The sequence below is a fragment of the Poecilia latipinna genome, unplaced genomic scaffold (assembly GCF_001443285.1).
Source record: "Poecilia latipinna isolate Pla-1442-1.1 unplaced genomic scaffold, P_latipinna-1.0 Scaffold2050, whole genome shotgun sequence".
Taxonomy (NCBI): domain Eukaryota; kingdom Metazoa; phylum Chordata; class Actinopteri; order Cyprinodontiformes; family Poeciliidae; genus Poecilia; species Poecilia latipinna.
In genome coordinates, this window is record NW_015114666.1 from 51,520 (window position 1) to 66,655 (window position 15,136).

The window sequence follows — 15,136 nt, forward strand, 5'->3', positions numbered from 1 at the left end:
TATTTTAAGGCCTTTTACCTGCAAATATTCATTCAAAAAGCATTAAATAAAATTTTAAGCACCAGTATTAACACTCTTGCACGGCTGATAAGTTGGTAAAAAAAAAAAGGCAGCATTTTTTTTCACTCATCAAAAATAAATAAATAAAAGTAAATTACAAAAACTACATCTTACTTATTTTATTTGTCACATCGGTAATTGAAGCAGTGTACAATTCTCTTTTAGATTACTGCTCAAATAAACTTTTAAAATACTTTTTGTTTTCCCACACACAGTTTGAATTACAATTATTTTTCAAATATATTGCACAAGTCCTCTACTCGCTTATCCCCTCATGCCACGGCTTCGTCATAAGAAACAAAAACAAAATGTCGCAACATAATGTAAGCTGACAGTGTTTTTCTTTGCAACGCTGTCACACGGGGGAGGTTGTGTTTGCCAGGAGGGAGGCTGGCCGTAGTAATCAGTATAGGCAGACTAATTTGTCCGCAGACATATTCCAGAGCACCAACTCCCTTGTGCTTTGCTCAACCTGTTGTCCCAGGTGGCTTCAATGCTTGAATGACCGTTTTACCTGCTCTGGAGCTGAAACGCCAGAGAGAGAAGTAATTCAAATTACACGTCATAACAGGAAACAGGAACAGGAAAGAGAGCTGGCGAGGCAGAGCAAGGGTCCAGGTGCACGGTTTTGGCTCGGAGTGGTCTCCGCGGCTCTCCTCTCCCTGTAAAGCGCAGGCGGGAGGGTGGCTGCTGGTAGCTGCGGCCTTTTCATCGCCCAGCATCGTTATCAACCCCCCGGGGTCAGTTTCGCTGCTCCTGTGGCCGCTGCTTCGTGGGCCGCCGTAATAAATCAGGCCGCGAAGCTCCCTGGCGGATGTTCCCCGATAGCTGCTCACGCCGAAAAAGGTTAAACTGAAATATCAGCAACACTGTTCGCTTCTTTTATTGCCGGTGAAATTAGCCCCGCGAGACGAGCCGCTGCAGTTTTTCCTCACACCTTCCCCTGTCCTGCTGTTCGCCCGTGTTTTCCGAGCTGCGTTTCTCATGGATATTTAATCGCCGCGTTGAAGAGGAAAGATGGTCTGCCTAACAGCTGCTTTGATTTATTAAGTTCACCCTCTAATAATTGCCTGCGAGACAGTGCCCCTTCACCCTTTCCGAGCTCCCTCCTGGAAAATCTACAAGCGAAGTTTTCTGTCTGTACGGAGAGGGGAACGATTTAATATACAGCCATGCTGCTCAGTTTAGAACATGATGGTGGGGGAAAAAATTACGCCGAACTTGCCCCAGTGAGCCATATTGTAAAACAGATGAAATAAGAGACTAAAATTAGACATTTTAAGTCACCAAAACATTCAGAGCTCAACAGGGGCGCCAGTAGGAAGTTTAGTGACGGGGCGGGCGCCGGGAGGAGGGGGGGTGCACACCGAAGCAGAACGTTAGGAGTTTTGTGTGGATGTGTTGCCTAATAATACAAAATATCATGACGTTACAAACAGTAACAAGTTAAAGTTTGTGTTTTCAACATGTTTTTTGTTGTTTTATCAGAATTTCATTCTTAAAAACATGATGCAGGTGTTAGGGGTGATATGATGGACAAAAACACATGGAAAAACTAATTTTCTCTGTTTGCATACATATGGCTTTTGAATGGAAGAACTTGTTTAAAATTGTTCCAGATTGATCTGGAGTCACAATCTGTCAAATTTTAGAGTCAAGTGACTCCAACCGGATGAGAACCATTTTTAAATTTTAGTCCCACCCTCCTTCACTTCCAAACTGGATGAGTCCACATCACCCCACATGCTACCAAAACAAGCTTCTCCTCATGTCATTTCTTCAGTCTCACAGGGTACAGCAAGGAACTGAATTTGAAAGAGCTCACACCTGCTGTGGCCAATCAGCAGCAGCGACACTGGAAACCTGTGGAAACAACATCCTGGAGGTCATTTATAATCAAATGCCCCATTTTTGATTTGCTCTGCCCGTTCCCAACATAATCAGGCCCTCCTGCTTACAGGTACAAAAAAAGGGAACAAACAGTATTATGCTTTCATGACGGTATAGTTGGTAGGTGAGGTTTTACATCGCCCCCGCTGCTGATCCGGATACAGGAAGTGTTCGTTTCCAACAAGTTACCAGTTTGAAAGAAAGAGGATGCTGTTTGGGTATTTTTTGCTCGAGTGGTCGTCTGCGAACTTCGTCACCGGGAGCCGCTGTGACCTCTTGGGTGGTCGTGGCAAAAGCCAAAGATGCCCTCACTGTGTTTAATCTTTGGAAGATATTTATTTGCTTTGTGAATGATTATGCGTGGTGGAAAGTCCCATTAGTTCCAGCGTACCGCCGGTTACAGGGGCCCGTTTGTCCTGTTAGACTGCGGCCGGCTGGCCGGCCGGCTGGTCGGTCGGGTCGTCCCTTCCAGACCAACATCCAGACGCCGCCCAGCAAACTTTGCCTTTTGCCCTGTGCTGGACGGTTCACATCTCACCAGGGCAGATCGCTCAAAGCCACGCTGGCATCACATCAGCAAACAGAGCCTCGAATTAGTCCGCTCTTAAATCAAATATTTTCGCAATTCAAAACTTTAACCTCTGAGTGAACCGCTGTAGGAAGCACGGTTTAGAATATTGACTTTATTATTTTTTCGTTTGCACATTTTGTTGTTGGATCACCAGAGTTTATTTTATGTTTTTATTTTTTTGGGAGTTGTTTTTTTTAGCTTACACATGTGAGCTCATCCGCGAGGCCTGGACTCATATGGCAGCCATTACCTGCGCACGTGCTCCCGTCTGAAGGCTGATCCACTGGGTTAAACAAATCCAGGCGGTGCACCGTGGCCCCGCCAGGAATCACATCCATACATCAGCTGAGGAACAGCCGACATGGCAGGGTTAGAGCCGGCTACCGTTAGCCCGGCTCTTATCTCTGATCTGCTAACACCAAACATATTAGAGCTGCTTGAGTTGAAAAGGGGGCTGAATCAAATTCAGCTAAATGTGTGTCAGAGATTTTGGATGGAGGAGAAAAAGAAAAAAAAAAAGAGAGAGCTCCTGAGTTTTCCTCTGGAAGCCTGTGACACAAATCATTTCTCATGGATGAAGTTCCAAACAAAGCAGCATATGGACTGGAATTTTGCAATTATCCACAGCGAAATGCTTTAACAAGCAGTTTGGTGTGAGACGGGGCATGAGCACGTAGCCGCCTCCCAGCAGGAACGGCGCGCAACTGACAAGTCGGGCCGAGTTTGTGGAACCCAGATACGATTCCTCCCCGAATCATAAGCGCGTGAGATTCCATTTATGTTTATTACATTTCCTGTTTCTCACTTCATCACGTCGGAATTGAAAGTGACAGGGTAATTATCATTTCACCCTAAATTGATCCCAATCCATGTGGGCTGGCTCCAAACATGGAGACATAAGACGGTGGGGGGAAGAAAGAAAGGAAGAAAAAAAAACGAGAGAGAGATGGAAGACGGAGCGGGAGGGAAAAAGAGAAGCAGAATAAGGATTCTGGGAGCATTTGGCGATGGTTCAGTCATCTGTAAGACGTATCGCTTGAAGGGTGGAGAGAGATGCGGGGGAAAAAAAAAAAAGGAAGAGGGAAACGTTTGGAGAGATTGCGTTGCGGGTGTTCCCTTGATGTCCCCCTGACAGGAACCAGATTTGGGAGCCGTGCGGCGTCGGCGCTTTGGCTTTTTATTCGTCTGGCTCCACCGGGTTTTTCCTGGCCCGAGAAGGGCTCGGTTCGGAGACGCCGTGGCCCACTCGTGGAGCCAGTCTGTAGTTTAAGTGAGAATAACAAATGCTAGAAAAAAATAATAGGACCTACAAAAAGAAAGCGAGCGGAGCAGCACAATCCTACTATTGTTCATGTTAGCTAAGCAGAAAGTAGAGTCCAGCCACATCTCTGGGACGTTTTACTGGCCCTAATAAAGAGTGTGTGGTCTCTGTTTCTGGAGCGGGCTCCCAGACTGACTGATATGCTCTGCAGTAATATTGGATGGTTCCGTATCATGTACTTTGAATAGTATAACTTGGCACAGCTCACACTAGCCCCGTCGCTCCCTGAGCTTTTGTAACGTTACGGCGGGGTCAGAGGACCAAATGGTGGCATGGAGAGATGAAGGGGTGAATACTGAATGATAAAGGCGACCGGGAAAAGCTTCTCCACAAAGAAGTGGTGGTTTTATATGGTGTGAGACAGGGCATGCCTCACACCATACATAATTGGGATGTGGCTCATCATCCAGGGAGGCATGGATTGGGGGCAGCTCACTGGAAATGAGTTTTCCATTGTCAGTGAGGAGTGTTGTGCACAATGTAAGGGAAATTTAGTATTTTGTAATTAATTTTGGTTGTTTCACTTTTGACAGTTGTGGCAACACAACGGTTTCCTCTACTGCTGGATATTTCATGTTGACTATGTGTCAATTTTCCACATATGAGGAAGACGTTTAATAACGAAACACATTTTCTATACTTTGATCATTGTCTACATTAAAAACGGTGATTATGTGACTCCATTAAACAACATCTACTGACAGAATGTCAGTTAATATACTTTGGTCTATTTGGAGGTCATTATCTGTCAAATGTCATTCATTTAATTGGACTCATTGGGCTCAAACGAGGGATTAGAACCAAAATAAATCCAAACAGGTATTAACATAAAGCTTCAGAAAACAGTGGAAAATAAAACTTCATAATAGGTTAGTCATTTGACTTTAGCTTCTACATATTTTATGAAATACTTAACTACCAAAAAATAACTTAAAATGCATATACTGATATATACTGATGGTGATGCACACCTGGGACATTATAAATGCAGGAACTTATGAAAACATGACGAAAAATCCTTGTTGTTACATATTTTCTGTTTTCAAATTCACTACTTTAAACTGATTTTTTATTATTATTATTTTAACAATTTGAACATTTATCTTGAAATAATTACACTGACATATATTTGCTTTGGGGTTTGTGTCAAACCATTTAACGATAAAATGCTGAAGGAGGATTCTGATTAGACGCTGTGCTAAAGGTCTATTTTACTACTTTTTTGCATCTGGACCAACTTAGATCAGCTACGCTTCCAAATCTGTAACACAGACTGTAGAATCTGGACTGGATTATCCTACACTGAATATGGTTTCTTAAAAAAGTCCCAATAACTGACACATTTATTTGGTTTAAAAAAAAAACAATAATTTAAAAAAAATCCCCAAAGTTGGAGTTTCAAGACTTTATTTGACATCTTAAACGGATGTTTTAAAAAAAACAGGGGTTCAGTTTAAACTGGACAAAACACCAGTTTGAGGGTTTAGAGGCCAAAAGAACATCTAAATGTCCCTTTTTATTCTTTATTAAGCATGCAGTTTTTTCTCTGACTTCTCTGTCAGTCAAAAATCTAATTAGCTGTTTTAAAAAAGTCACTTTGGATGTGGCAGAGATAAAGAATACTTTTTTTATTTTCTGTATATTTGCATTATTTGCAGCAGACAAACTGACTAGTTGATGTGAGCTACTTAATCATCAAAAGTTCTTATGTCACAAGATTTTGGAATATCCTTACAAAAGAATACGCATGACCCCGAAAAAGTCAAATTATTACTTAAGATAAAGTACTGGATTATGTGCTTTCAAAAAAATACACAAGTGTTGAAACCAGCGCTTTTCTGGATGCCAAAAGATGCTTTACGATTTCGCTCATCATTCATTCCCCACTCAGTCGCATTCAGCGGTGGAAGCGCGGCTGCCATTCTGCACCTGCGGTCCCTCCAGACAACCACAATCACACCAACATATTTATACATGGGAAACCGTGGCGGTTTCAGACCAGATTTACCAAAACAACACAAAACAAAAGCGTGGAACAAACAACAACACACAAAAAATGGGACAATATTACAATATTTCAGGGAGCAATTAGTTATGGTTTCTGTGTCAACACATATCATCATAAAAAATTGATTTAGTGTAATCTCTCCAGTACAGCGGCCGGTTCTAGAGGGGCACTGGCCGCTGTCCAGAACCATCCATGATGCTGGGCGACGTATTTTGTCTAGAAACAAATATTATTGCCCAGGCATGGATTTGAACCGGTGACCTCATATTAAGTAGCTAATTAGTGAGCTCTAAAACTAATCTTTGAGGGAAAATTTTCACCTTGAACATTTTAGTTGTTTGTATAAGTTCACTGAAAAAAAAAGTAGTAGAATTTAATACAACAAACCAGACCCACTTTTTTTTGGTTCTTTCTCTACTCAAAGGAGTTTTTTGTTTTGATTTGCTCTCATAATAATATGATTTGTTGGACTGTATTTGGTTAAAAAGCATACTTCTCTTTTCACTTGTCACTGTTTGTCCTGTTAATTTGTTTTGAAGGTATTTTGTAGACACCTTTGAACTTTGTCCAAATTCTGTCATAGGGTTGAAGAAAACAACTCAAAGGCAAAACCACAAAAACACGGATTTGAGAGGTTTAATCATATATTAAACTTTAATAAAAAGTATCATATCGCTAAAAGTATCGGTATCGATGATAAAGGCTCGGTGTTGGATCGATACCAAAACTGTAGTATTGTACTTCTCTAATACGTACCTATGAGGCAAAGCTAGTTGAAAAAAAAAATTCTTCTTCTTCTCCTTGCAACCCGTTTACAGCTGCATATTGCCACCTACTGGACAGCTGTGGAGTGTGCAATTTTACAGTGTGTTGGAATAAAAGAAACACAAACTACAAAACGACGGTCAACAGAAGTAATGATCGCCATACTTGGTTTCAGCTAAACTGTACAAGTAAATTTATTTTGTTGTTGCTCACCTCTGATTATACGTAAAGGAAGTGTTATCAGCTGCAACTTCAGGTTATAAGATGATAAACACTGAAGTCAGAGAACATACATGTGTTTTGTGTTTAAAAGATGCAAAAAAAAAAAAAAAAAAAAAAATCAAAAACAAGGCCAGGACCTATAAAATTATTCTCCACCCTTTATTTATTTTTTTATTTTTATTTTTTATCCTTAACATTATTCAGCGTTAAAGCCTGCATCACACACACACACACACACACACACACACACACACACACGCATTCATGTGCCTGGCTTCTCCCGTGTGGCGTACAGAAACACACAGCTCGGCCTGTGCTTAATCAGCTCTGTTTTGTAGTGCTCCCCGCTCGCTTTTTCCAGCACAGCCCTCGCAAAAGAAAAACGTCTGGACGTGGGTGGCTTCGCTGGGTCACTGAGCCCACAGAGTGGAGCATTTCATAAGAAAGGGCCCACTTAATTCTGAGCCATACATCGCGTTCGCTGATTTACATGCGGACAGCTATCATTTTGTGAAGGCCCTGACAGTGATAAATGAGGTGTTTTACCTAATAGGTAATAAAAACAAATTACAGGTCTTAAGAGAAAGGATGTTCTTCATTTGGCTCTGTTTTCTGTCTCTCGGAGGGCAGGGGCCAGATTGTTTCCATATGATTGTACCCTTCATTTGTTAAGACTGCAGACAGAGATTAATAACAGCATTCGCCGATGACCAATCTATACTTCGCCTTCAGGTTAATTGAAGGAAAAACGGTCGGAACGACTGGAAATGGAGGATAAATGACTGCTTTTATTTCCCCTGCTTTTTTATTCCTAAGCTATACATCTGCGTTGAGCAATAATATCCGTCATTTTTTATTATTATTATTTTTTTAATTCTGTTAATATTTCATTCTCTTTGATTCACATTCTGCTGTTAAAAATAGCCATTTGCACCGTTTTCACATGTTTAAGTTTATTAATTACAGGAAACTAAAATCCCTGCGCTATTAAAACTTGACGGTGAAACATTAACACATAAGTGATATTTACATCCCCCTGGCTGTGTGCTCAGCATAAAAAACATTGTAGTAATGAGATACACACACACACACACACACACAAATCCTCCTCGCTGAGAAAACAGAACATTTTCGCCGTAAGACTGTAAATAATTTAACGTACGAACAGCCTGAACGAAAAGGCCGTGTGACTGCCGCCCCTGTCCGTGATCCATCATGCACTCCAAAATCGAATTAGCGAAACTATAAACAATCTACTTATGGTCAGCTGGGATTCGGCGGGTTTTCTCACCGGGTGAGATTCTGACATTCAATGTGAAATGACAAATTGCAGTCCAGAGACATGAACGAAAACGGCGCTCTGCTCTGACCAACAGGTTTTTTTTCTTAAATATAAGAAAAAAATATTTTCTCACACAGTACTAAGTAGGTGAGGGCGTGTTATTCTTAACCGGTTTGAATCACTACTGGACTCTGCAATTCCCACAGAGCTCGTATATAAGCTCTCTCTGGTTTCTTCAGCCGGGTGTGAAAAGGTTTTTCCTCCCGGTGCGATGCGAGCCTGACGAAGGACAAGTCGCCTTTTTATGTCCCGGCAATGTGGACCCAACGCATCGCAACGACGAGGAAAGCCGCAACATCCCAGGTTTTTTTTAGCAAAGATCCAAACAATGAGCAGCACATCAAGCCTCCTTTACTGTGATAGTTCTTCAAAACGCCTCAAGCTGACGCTGACTGACTGGAGAGCACGTGTGATAACTTCAGTTTTACAATTTTGCATTGGATTCAAAGCTGGACTTTGACTGGACCACTCTAACCCATTAATAAGCTAAACCATTTCATTCCTATTGTGTCTAAGGTCTTTTTACCTCCATGAATCTTCCCGTCAACCTGTACCAGCTATGCTGAGGAAAAGCATGATGCGGCCACTACCATGCTTCACAGTGGGTATATATTTTTTTTTATTTATTTATTTTTGATAATTGCTGTGTTCCCTACATGGGTAGGGAACACCCATGTAGGGAACACTACACGGGTGTTCCCATGTAGTGGCTTCTGCTAAAGTGGAAACAGAACTTTTTTGGGCCTTCTTTCTTTCTTTTGGCCGAAGAGTGACAACAAATTCTACCACCTGAATTGGCAGAACCTGGAGGTTCTGTACAGATCCTCCAGAGTTACCATGGATACCTTGGTTGTTTCTCTGGTTAATACTGTCCTGGTTCAGCTTTTAGGTGGATGGTCATGTCTTGGTAGGTTTGTATTATTTTTCTGAAAGTGAATAAACGTGGAGCCCTATTTTCTAATTAAGTGACAACTGAAGGTAACTGGTTGCACCCGATTTTATTGTAAGCTACCAAAACACAAAAGAAGCACCACACTTTCAGTTTTATTTACACATGCAAAAATGCAAACATGAAAAACTACCCATGATTTTTGCTCATGTGCATTTTTGTTTATGTGCGAATGTATAAATTGCACAATTATCCATGACTTTATGTTCCTCTGCCATAGTAAATTATCACAAACTGATGGACTTTGAGTGTTTTTTTTTTTCTCATTTTGTTGTCAATTCTGCCAAATATTAAATTTTCTCACAGTCCCGTTCCTTTCATAGCAGCCATGCATTCAGATAACATAAACACCTGCATGACACCTTGCTGGTTTCAGCAGGTTCAGGTAATGTTGTGTTTAGTTTGTAATAACGGCTCAGTTTTTCCCCTATTGTGAGTAAATGGTTCGGCCAAACCGCTATATAAAACTTCCCTCTTGTGTCTTTATTAGGTCAGTTTTGTGAGCTGTGTGTGTTTTGTTTGCCCAGTTAATCTTTCATTAAGTCCCTTTTCAAATTAAGAGTTTTATTTAGCTGACCTCTTTTATGGCTTATTACACTTTGGAAAATGGCCACTTTTATAACTTTTAAAGGAAAAAATAAATAAACCTCCATTCCTGGTGACATCTCCTGTTCTTTCTGCCTTCACTGCTCAGTCTTTCACTGTGTGTAGTCCTGGTGTGGGTTTGTTGCCAGTCTGATTTCGTCTAGTTTTTTTTTTTCCCTTCCTGTATCTCCGAGATTTCTGAGTTTCTATCGGTTTTATCATGCTCTTCCCTCTCTGCACTTGGCTGTATGATTACCTCAAAACACAACAAAAATCCCAATAAAAACCAGGGATGTTTGTGGCTGTAACAAAACAAAATTTGGTAGAATGGAATGAATACATTTTTGAAAAGCACAACACATTTTTTAAGCCAATTATCAACTCCACATGGAAAAAGTGGAGTTGCTCATAAATTAACTCTAAAATTATATAGAATTTTAGAGTATATATATATATTTTTTTCTTTCCTCTCAATTCTATCGAATATAAATATTTTTTCCTGTATCCAACACTGAAACAAAGGGGATCCTTTCGCTGCAGCTGGTGAGTGATGCAGACCTACATAGCAACTGCGCAGTCAGGCCGACCGTTATTCGAGTTGCCACATCCAATCAGCATCCCGGTCACAAAACACCACAGCTCGGAGCGGCGGCGTTGCCCCGGCAGGGCTTTGAGCAGAGCGGATGCTCAACCGCAGAGACGCAGCGAAAAAGTCCCCCTCAAAAATAAGACATAAAAAATAAAGGGTGAGGGCGAGGGGAGGGCTAAAGATTCTCGAATCCTGCGGTGAGTGCCAGAGGGACCCATTTTGCTGGAACACAGGGTGTGCTGAGTGATGGGCGAGCTGCTGCAGCAGTGTTTAGAAACACCAGTCGGACAGTCTATTGCTCAGGAGTCTGGGTGTCTGCTCTGAGAGCACCCCCCCACCCCCCCGCCCTTCCACTGCTCCAAGTAGGATGGTACATGCAGCCTCACTGCATACCGCTCCTGCGCGCCGCTAAAATTAGCCCCCACCCCACTGGAACCAGATGGAATTCTAAACAGAATAAACTTTTCTTGACTTGATTATATTGAGCCGTTCCAAACTCCCGACATTACAAAGAAAGAGAGAAGGCGCAAGACGAGGGGGAACCTTAGAAGCTAATTGCCGAGGGTCTGGCATGCACATTGGGCATTGTGTCGAGCGGAGTCGTTGCCGTGGTGCCGGAGCCTTTCCCTCCACCCCCCCCTCCCTCCCCTCAAGCGTCGCGTCTCCCCTACTGTCACATCTTCCCAGTGTTTCTGCGGTGAGCTCGCAGCTCCGCTTCATGCAAAGCCGCTAATTAAACGCAAGCGATCCGTAACTGTGTGGCTCACCGGGCCGCGCTCATCCATGTGGTTCCTATTGGCTCGGGCTGACCTCTGACCCTGTGATGGTGGCGTTTAAAACCTGCCAGTATCTTAGGATTGAAATGACTGTCTGAATTAAGGAATATCTCCATTGTTTTTACTGCTTTTAATTTTTTAAAAATTACATTCTCTTTTTGATAAATATGGGATCACAATTTAAAACATGAGCAAAAATGATCTATTCAAGTCAAAATATTTATTATTTAGTTTAAAAAAATGCAGACAAGCAACTAATTTTGCAGTTTTAAGTAATTTTATGCTAAATAAGGGAGGCAATAGAAACAGTTCATTGCTAAATATGCAGTAAAACTCGGTGAACAAATAACAGACTTCAAAATAAAGTCTTTTTAAGAGTATTTCTAGCTTTTTAATGTAGTAATTTGAGTTGTTTTCCATCATAAAGCCGAGACGAAAAGCAGAAATTCTCACTCTAAATCTTATTTGCACATATCAGGTTTAAGAGCTGGAACCTTCTGAGAAAATAATAAAAATGATCTAGTCTTCACCAGGTTTACAAATTATGTTAATTGAGTGTCCCGAGACACACAACAGGTTCTACATTGTCGTTATTTGTTAAATGCAGAGAGAGAGAGAAAAAGAAAAGTTATGTAAACTCCTGACACCCCCAGGACTAAACGATTCCACATTTTCAAAGTTAGCGTTTTGACGGCAGCATAATGCTAGGTCACGTATATAAGTTGCAAATTTACAGAGTATCAATGTTTGGCAATATGAAAACTCTATTTGCTTTTCCCAAAACAAACGCGGTTGTGAGTGCCGTTTCTATAGTTTCTATTAGACGACCTCAACTGTAACTTTAGAGCGCTTTTAAAACCGCAGCGCAGACGACAAGGGCCTGTAAACAAGAAACCTAAAAAGCCACTTAGAATACAATGAGAATTTCCTTGAACGAAACAATCCATGGTTGGTAGGGAAGAAGAAATTTGACTTTGACTTCCTCCAAACACTGACTTTGATTACCAAGATTTGTTTGTTTCCACAAAATGACAGCTAAAACCCCAAGTCCTTCTCTGAACCGGCGTCTCGCTACGCTCCAGACCCGGATCAGCGGTTGGCCACCTACAGACCGGCGAAGAAACACAAAGAGGAGAGAAAAACCCTCTTTGTATCAAAGTCTGTGCTCCTGTGACGCCCTGACTTGTGTTTATTGGATGCTGATTTTAATGCATCATTTTTATCATGGTGATTTGCACTGTTTAGCAATCGGTCAAACCAAGATTTTCCCCTGTCCGTCCAGAAGTAAACACTTGTCTTCTCAAACAGCTTCATTTGTGTAAAGAAAGGACATAAATTCCCCTATGAAAGTCAGAGTATATGTAATGTTTGTGTTGCTCGCCCGAAGCATAATCATTGGATGTAATCTGCTTGTGGGGAAAGGGAGCAATGCCTCACAGTGCTCTGCAGAGGCAGTGATGTCCTTTGAACTTTTCCCCCGCTTTGTCATGTCGCAGCCACAAACTTGAGTGTTTTGGGGGTTTTTTGTGTTTTGTTTTTTTTTGCAGTGATTTTATGAAATGGACCCACACAAAATAGGTCATATCTGAGAAGTGGAATTCAAATTTCTTACTGTATTCATTGTAAATAAAAGTTTGAACAGTATTTTTTTATTATTATTTTTATTTATTTGACAAGTATACACGTTTAACATGTCATCTACTGTCGCAGCATTACTAATTTGCGATGCTACTCTCGAGAGTGTCTCTCTCAAGCAGTTCTGCACATGTTTAGTTAGATTCAGATATAGAGTCACCAATTTTTCAACTGAATTAAGGTTGAATTAAGAACTTAGGTTCCTACCCTGCTGGAAGTCAAACATCTGCCTGACAAAAAAGACTTTTGCAGCCTCTAACAATTTGCCGCTTATTGCTTTCACTCCACACTGAAAAAAGAAAACAGGTGATCCAACTTTAAAAATAAAAGAGTTAATTGGTTCCAATTTATCACATTATTTTTATCCAAGTAAATATATAAAACCTTAAACTTTCTGATGTAAATAAAGTACGTTTGACAAACTTAGTTCAATTACACTTAACCAATTAAGTCATTCTCTTTTTTTCAGTGCATTCATCTTCCCACCAACCCTTACCACTTCCTTCATCCCTGCTTCATCTTGCCATCAGGGTTGACTGCTGTGTCATGATTTGCAGTAGAGTCACAGGTTCTCCATTTTTGGGTGACTGATGAAACAGCATTTAAAGCTTGGAATTTTGTCTAACTTATAACTTCTCCATAAGTTTCTCCCTGACCTTTCCGCTCTGCTCCTTAAAATTTTCTGATGCAAATTGTTCACCAATATTCACCGAGGATGTTTGAGAGCTTCACAGGCCTTCACCAAATCTTTGCCGGGTCTTATTAGGAACATCGAATTCAGGCGTCTGAGCAAGCTACACTTTGGCCATAATAACCCGTTTTAAAATGACATTTTTAGAGCCGACACCAGTTAAATTCGTGCCTACTGTAATCAAATAAGCTACCAAGCTGCAGGAGCTCAGTTGAGAGAAGAGTTTCCTCGACAGCAAGGAAGGAAAACCTGCAGTGGAGGGCAGGGGAGGAGAGGTGGGGGTAGTTGGGTGGAGGTAAAGTGAACAGGAGTGCCAGACGGTGACTTGGCTGAGGTCAGGTGTAAACACATGCACAGCTGGCTGACAGATGTGCTCACTGACCATGTTGTCGGTGCCTCCATCTCGTCTCGCCACGTTTGGCAAATTTGAAAAAGACATAAAAAAAAGTGCAAAATACAAAAAAAAAAAAGAAGAAGAAGTGCATGTGCTAAAACTGTGTAGAAAGTGTAAAAATGCACACAGAGGGAATTGGGATGCATACCGTTAATGAAAAAAAATTTTTAAGTGTGGAGGGTTACAGAGAAATCAAAAATCTCTGGATACTGCAGAAGTGGCCTCTGCTCCTCTGGGGCTCTGCTAGTCCGGAGAGTGTGTGGTCGTTGAGAGAGAAAGTATGACATTTCCCATTTTCTACTTTACTGGAGTGGTCTGGGAGACTCATCGGATGGGATTCTGAAAGGATCTTTCAGTGCACCGACAGCCATGAGCATAGCATGATTACATTCCTTTCACCCAATGCTTTCTTGGTTTTTTTTGTTTTTTTCTTTCTCCCCCACTCCTCTACGCGGCATTTGCCAGGCACCGAAAGAAAGAACAATTTTGGGCATTTTTGCGGATTTTCCAAGACCTCTAATCAAACTCTCGCGCAAATAATCCGCATGACGTAATGGGCTGGAGCGACGTAAATAACAACAAAACAGACGTTGCCCCGCCGCCGGAATAACTCACCGAATGTTTACGCCTTGAGAAACGCTTTAAATATTTAGCCGATCTCAGCAAAAACAAGTCGAGTTTGTCCTGTTGGGACAACGCCGGGACGGGACTCATACTTTCCATATTTTGTGACTGATAACCACGAGGCCGACGACAAGAAGGGAGATCAGATTAAAATCTCTTTGCACATAAACTACCCATTGCCTCACTGTCTTCCTGTCGGAAGCAGCAATTAGCTCTCCAAGACAAAGATCTCAGACATTTTAAACGGCTGAAAATAAATAAATGTGGCTGTTGCTGTTAAGACTGTAGGCCCCGTTTCAATTACAACAGAGGCTGTGGTCTGCGTCTCTCACTGAGCTGTTGGCTCCTTCAAGCCCTGCTGCCATGGAGACGTTTTAATTGCCGTGTTTTAGTTGAGGGGGAAACAGTGAGGGGAAATGTACTGTATTCATCTTGGCCTCCCACCATGCCTCACTCATGAAGGCCCGGGGTGATTTGTCTCTTTCGCGCGGGGCGGAGGCTGGGGGTGGGGGGCGGGTGGACCGTCGTACAGTAACGTCCGAGGCTGCACAGACAATGCTTTCATTCTTCCCGTCGTGAATGGAGATTTTTCTTCTTCTCCTGTTTCTTTTTTCTCTCTCTCTCTTTCTTTCTGCTCAGCGGATTGATTTATGTGACATAATTTATTATGACCAGCAACCAGAGCCCCCTCAATTACAGGCAGTAAAATGATCT

General features: G+C 41.7%; 1 long non-coding RNA gene across 1 annotated transcript in view; it reads left to right on the plus strand.

Annotated features, from left to right (window-relative positions):
* LOC106935960 (uncharacterized) overlaps positions 1-15,136 on the plus strand; it is a 30,853-nt gene that overhangs the window by 4,920 nt on the left and 10,797 nt on the right. The window lies entirely within an intron of this gene.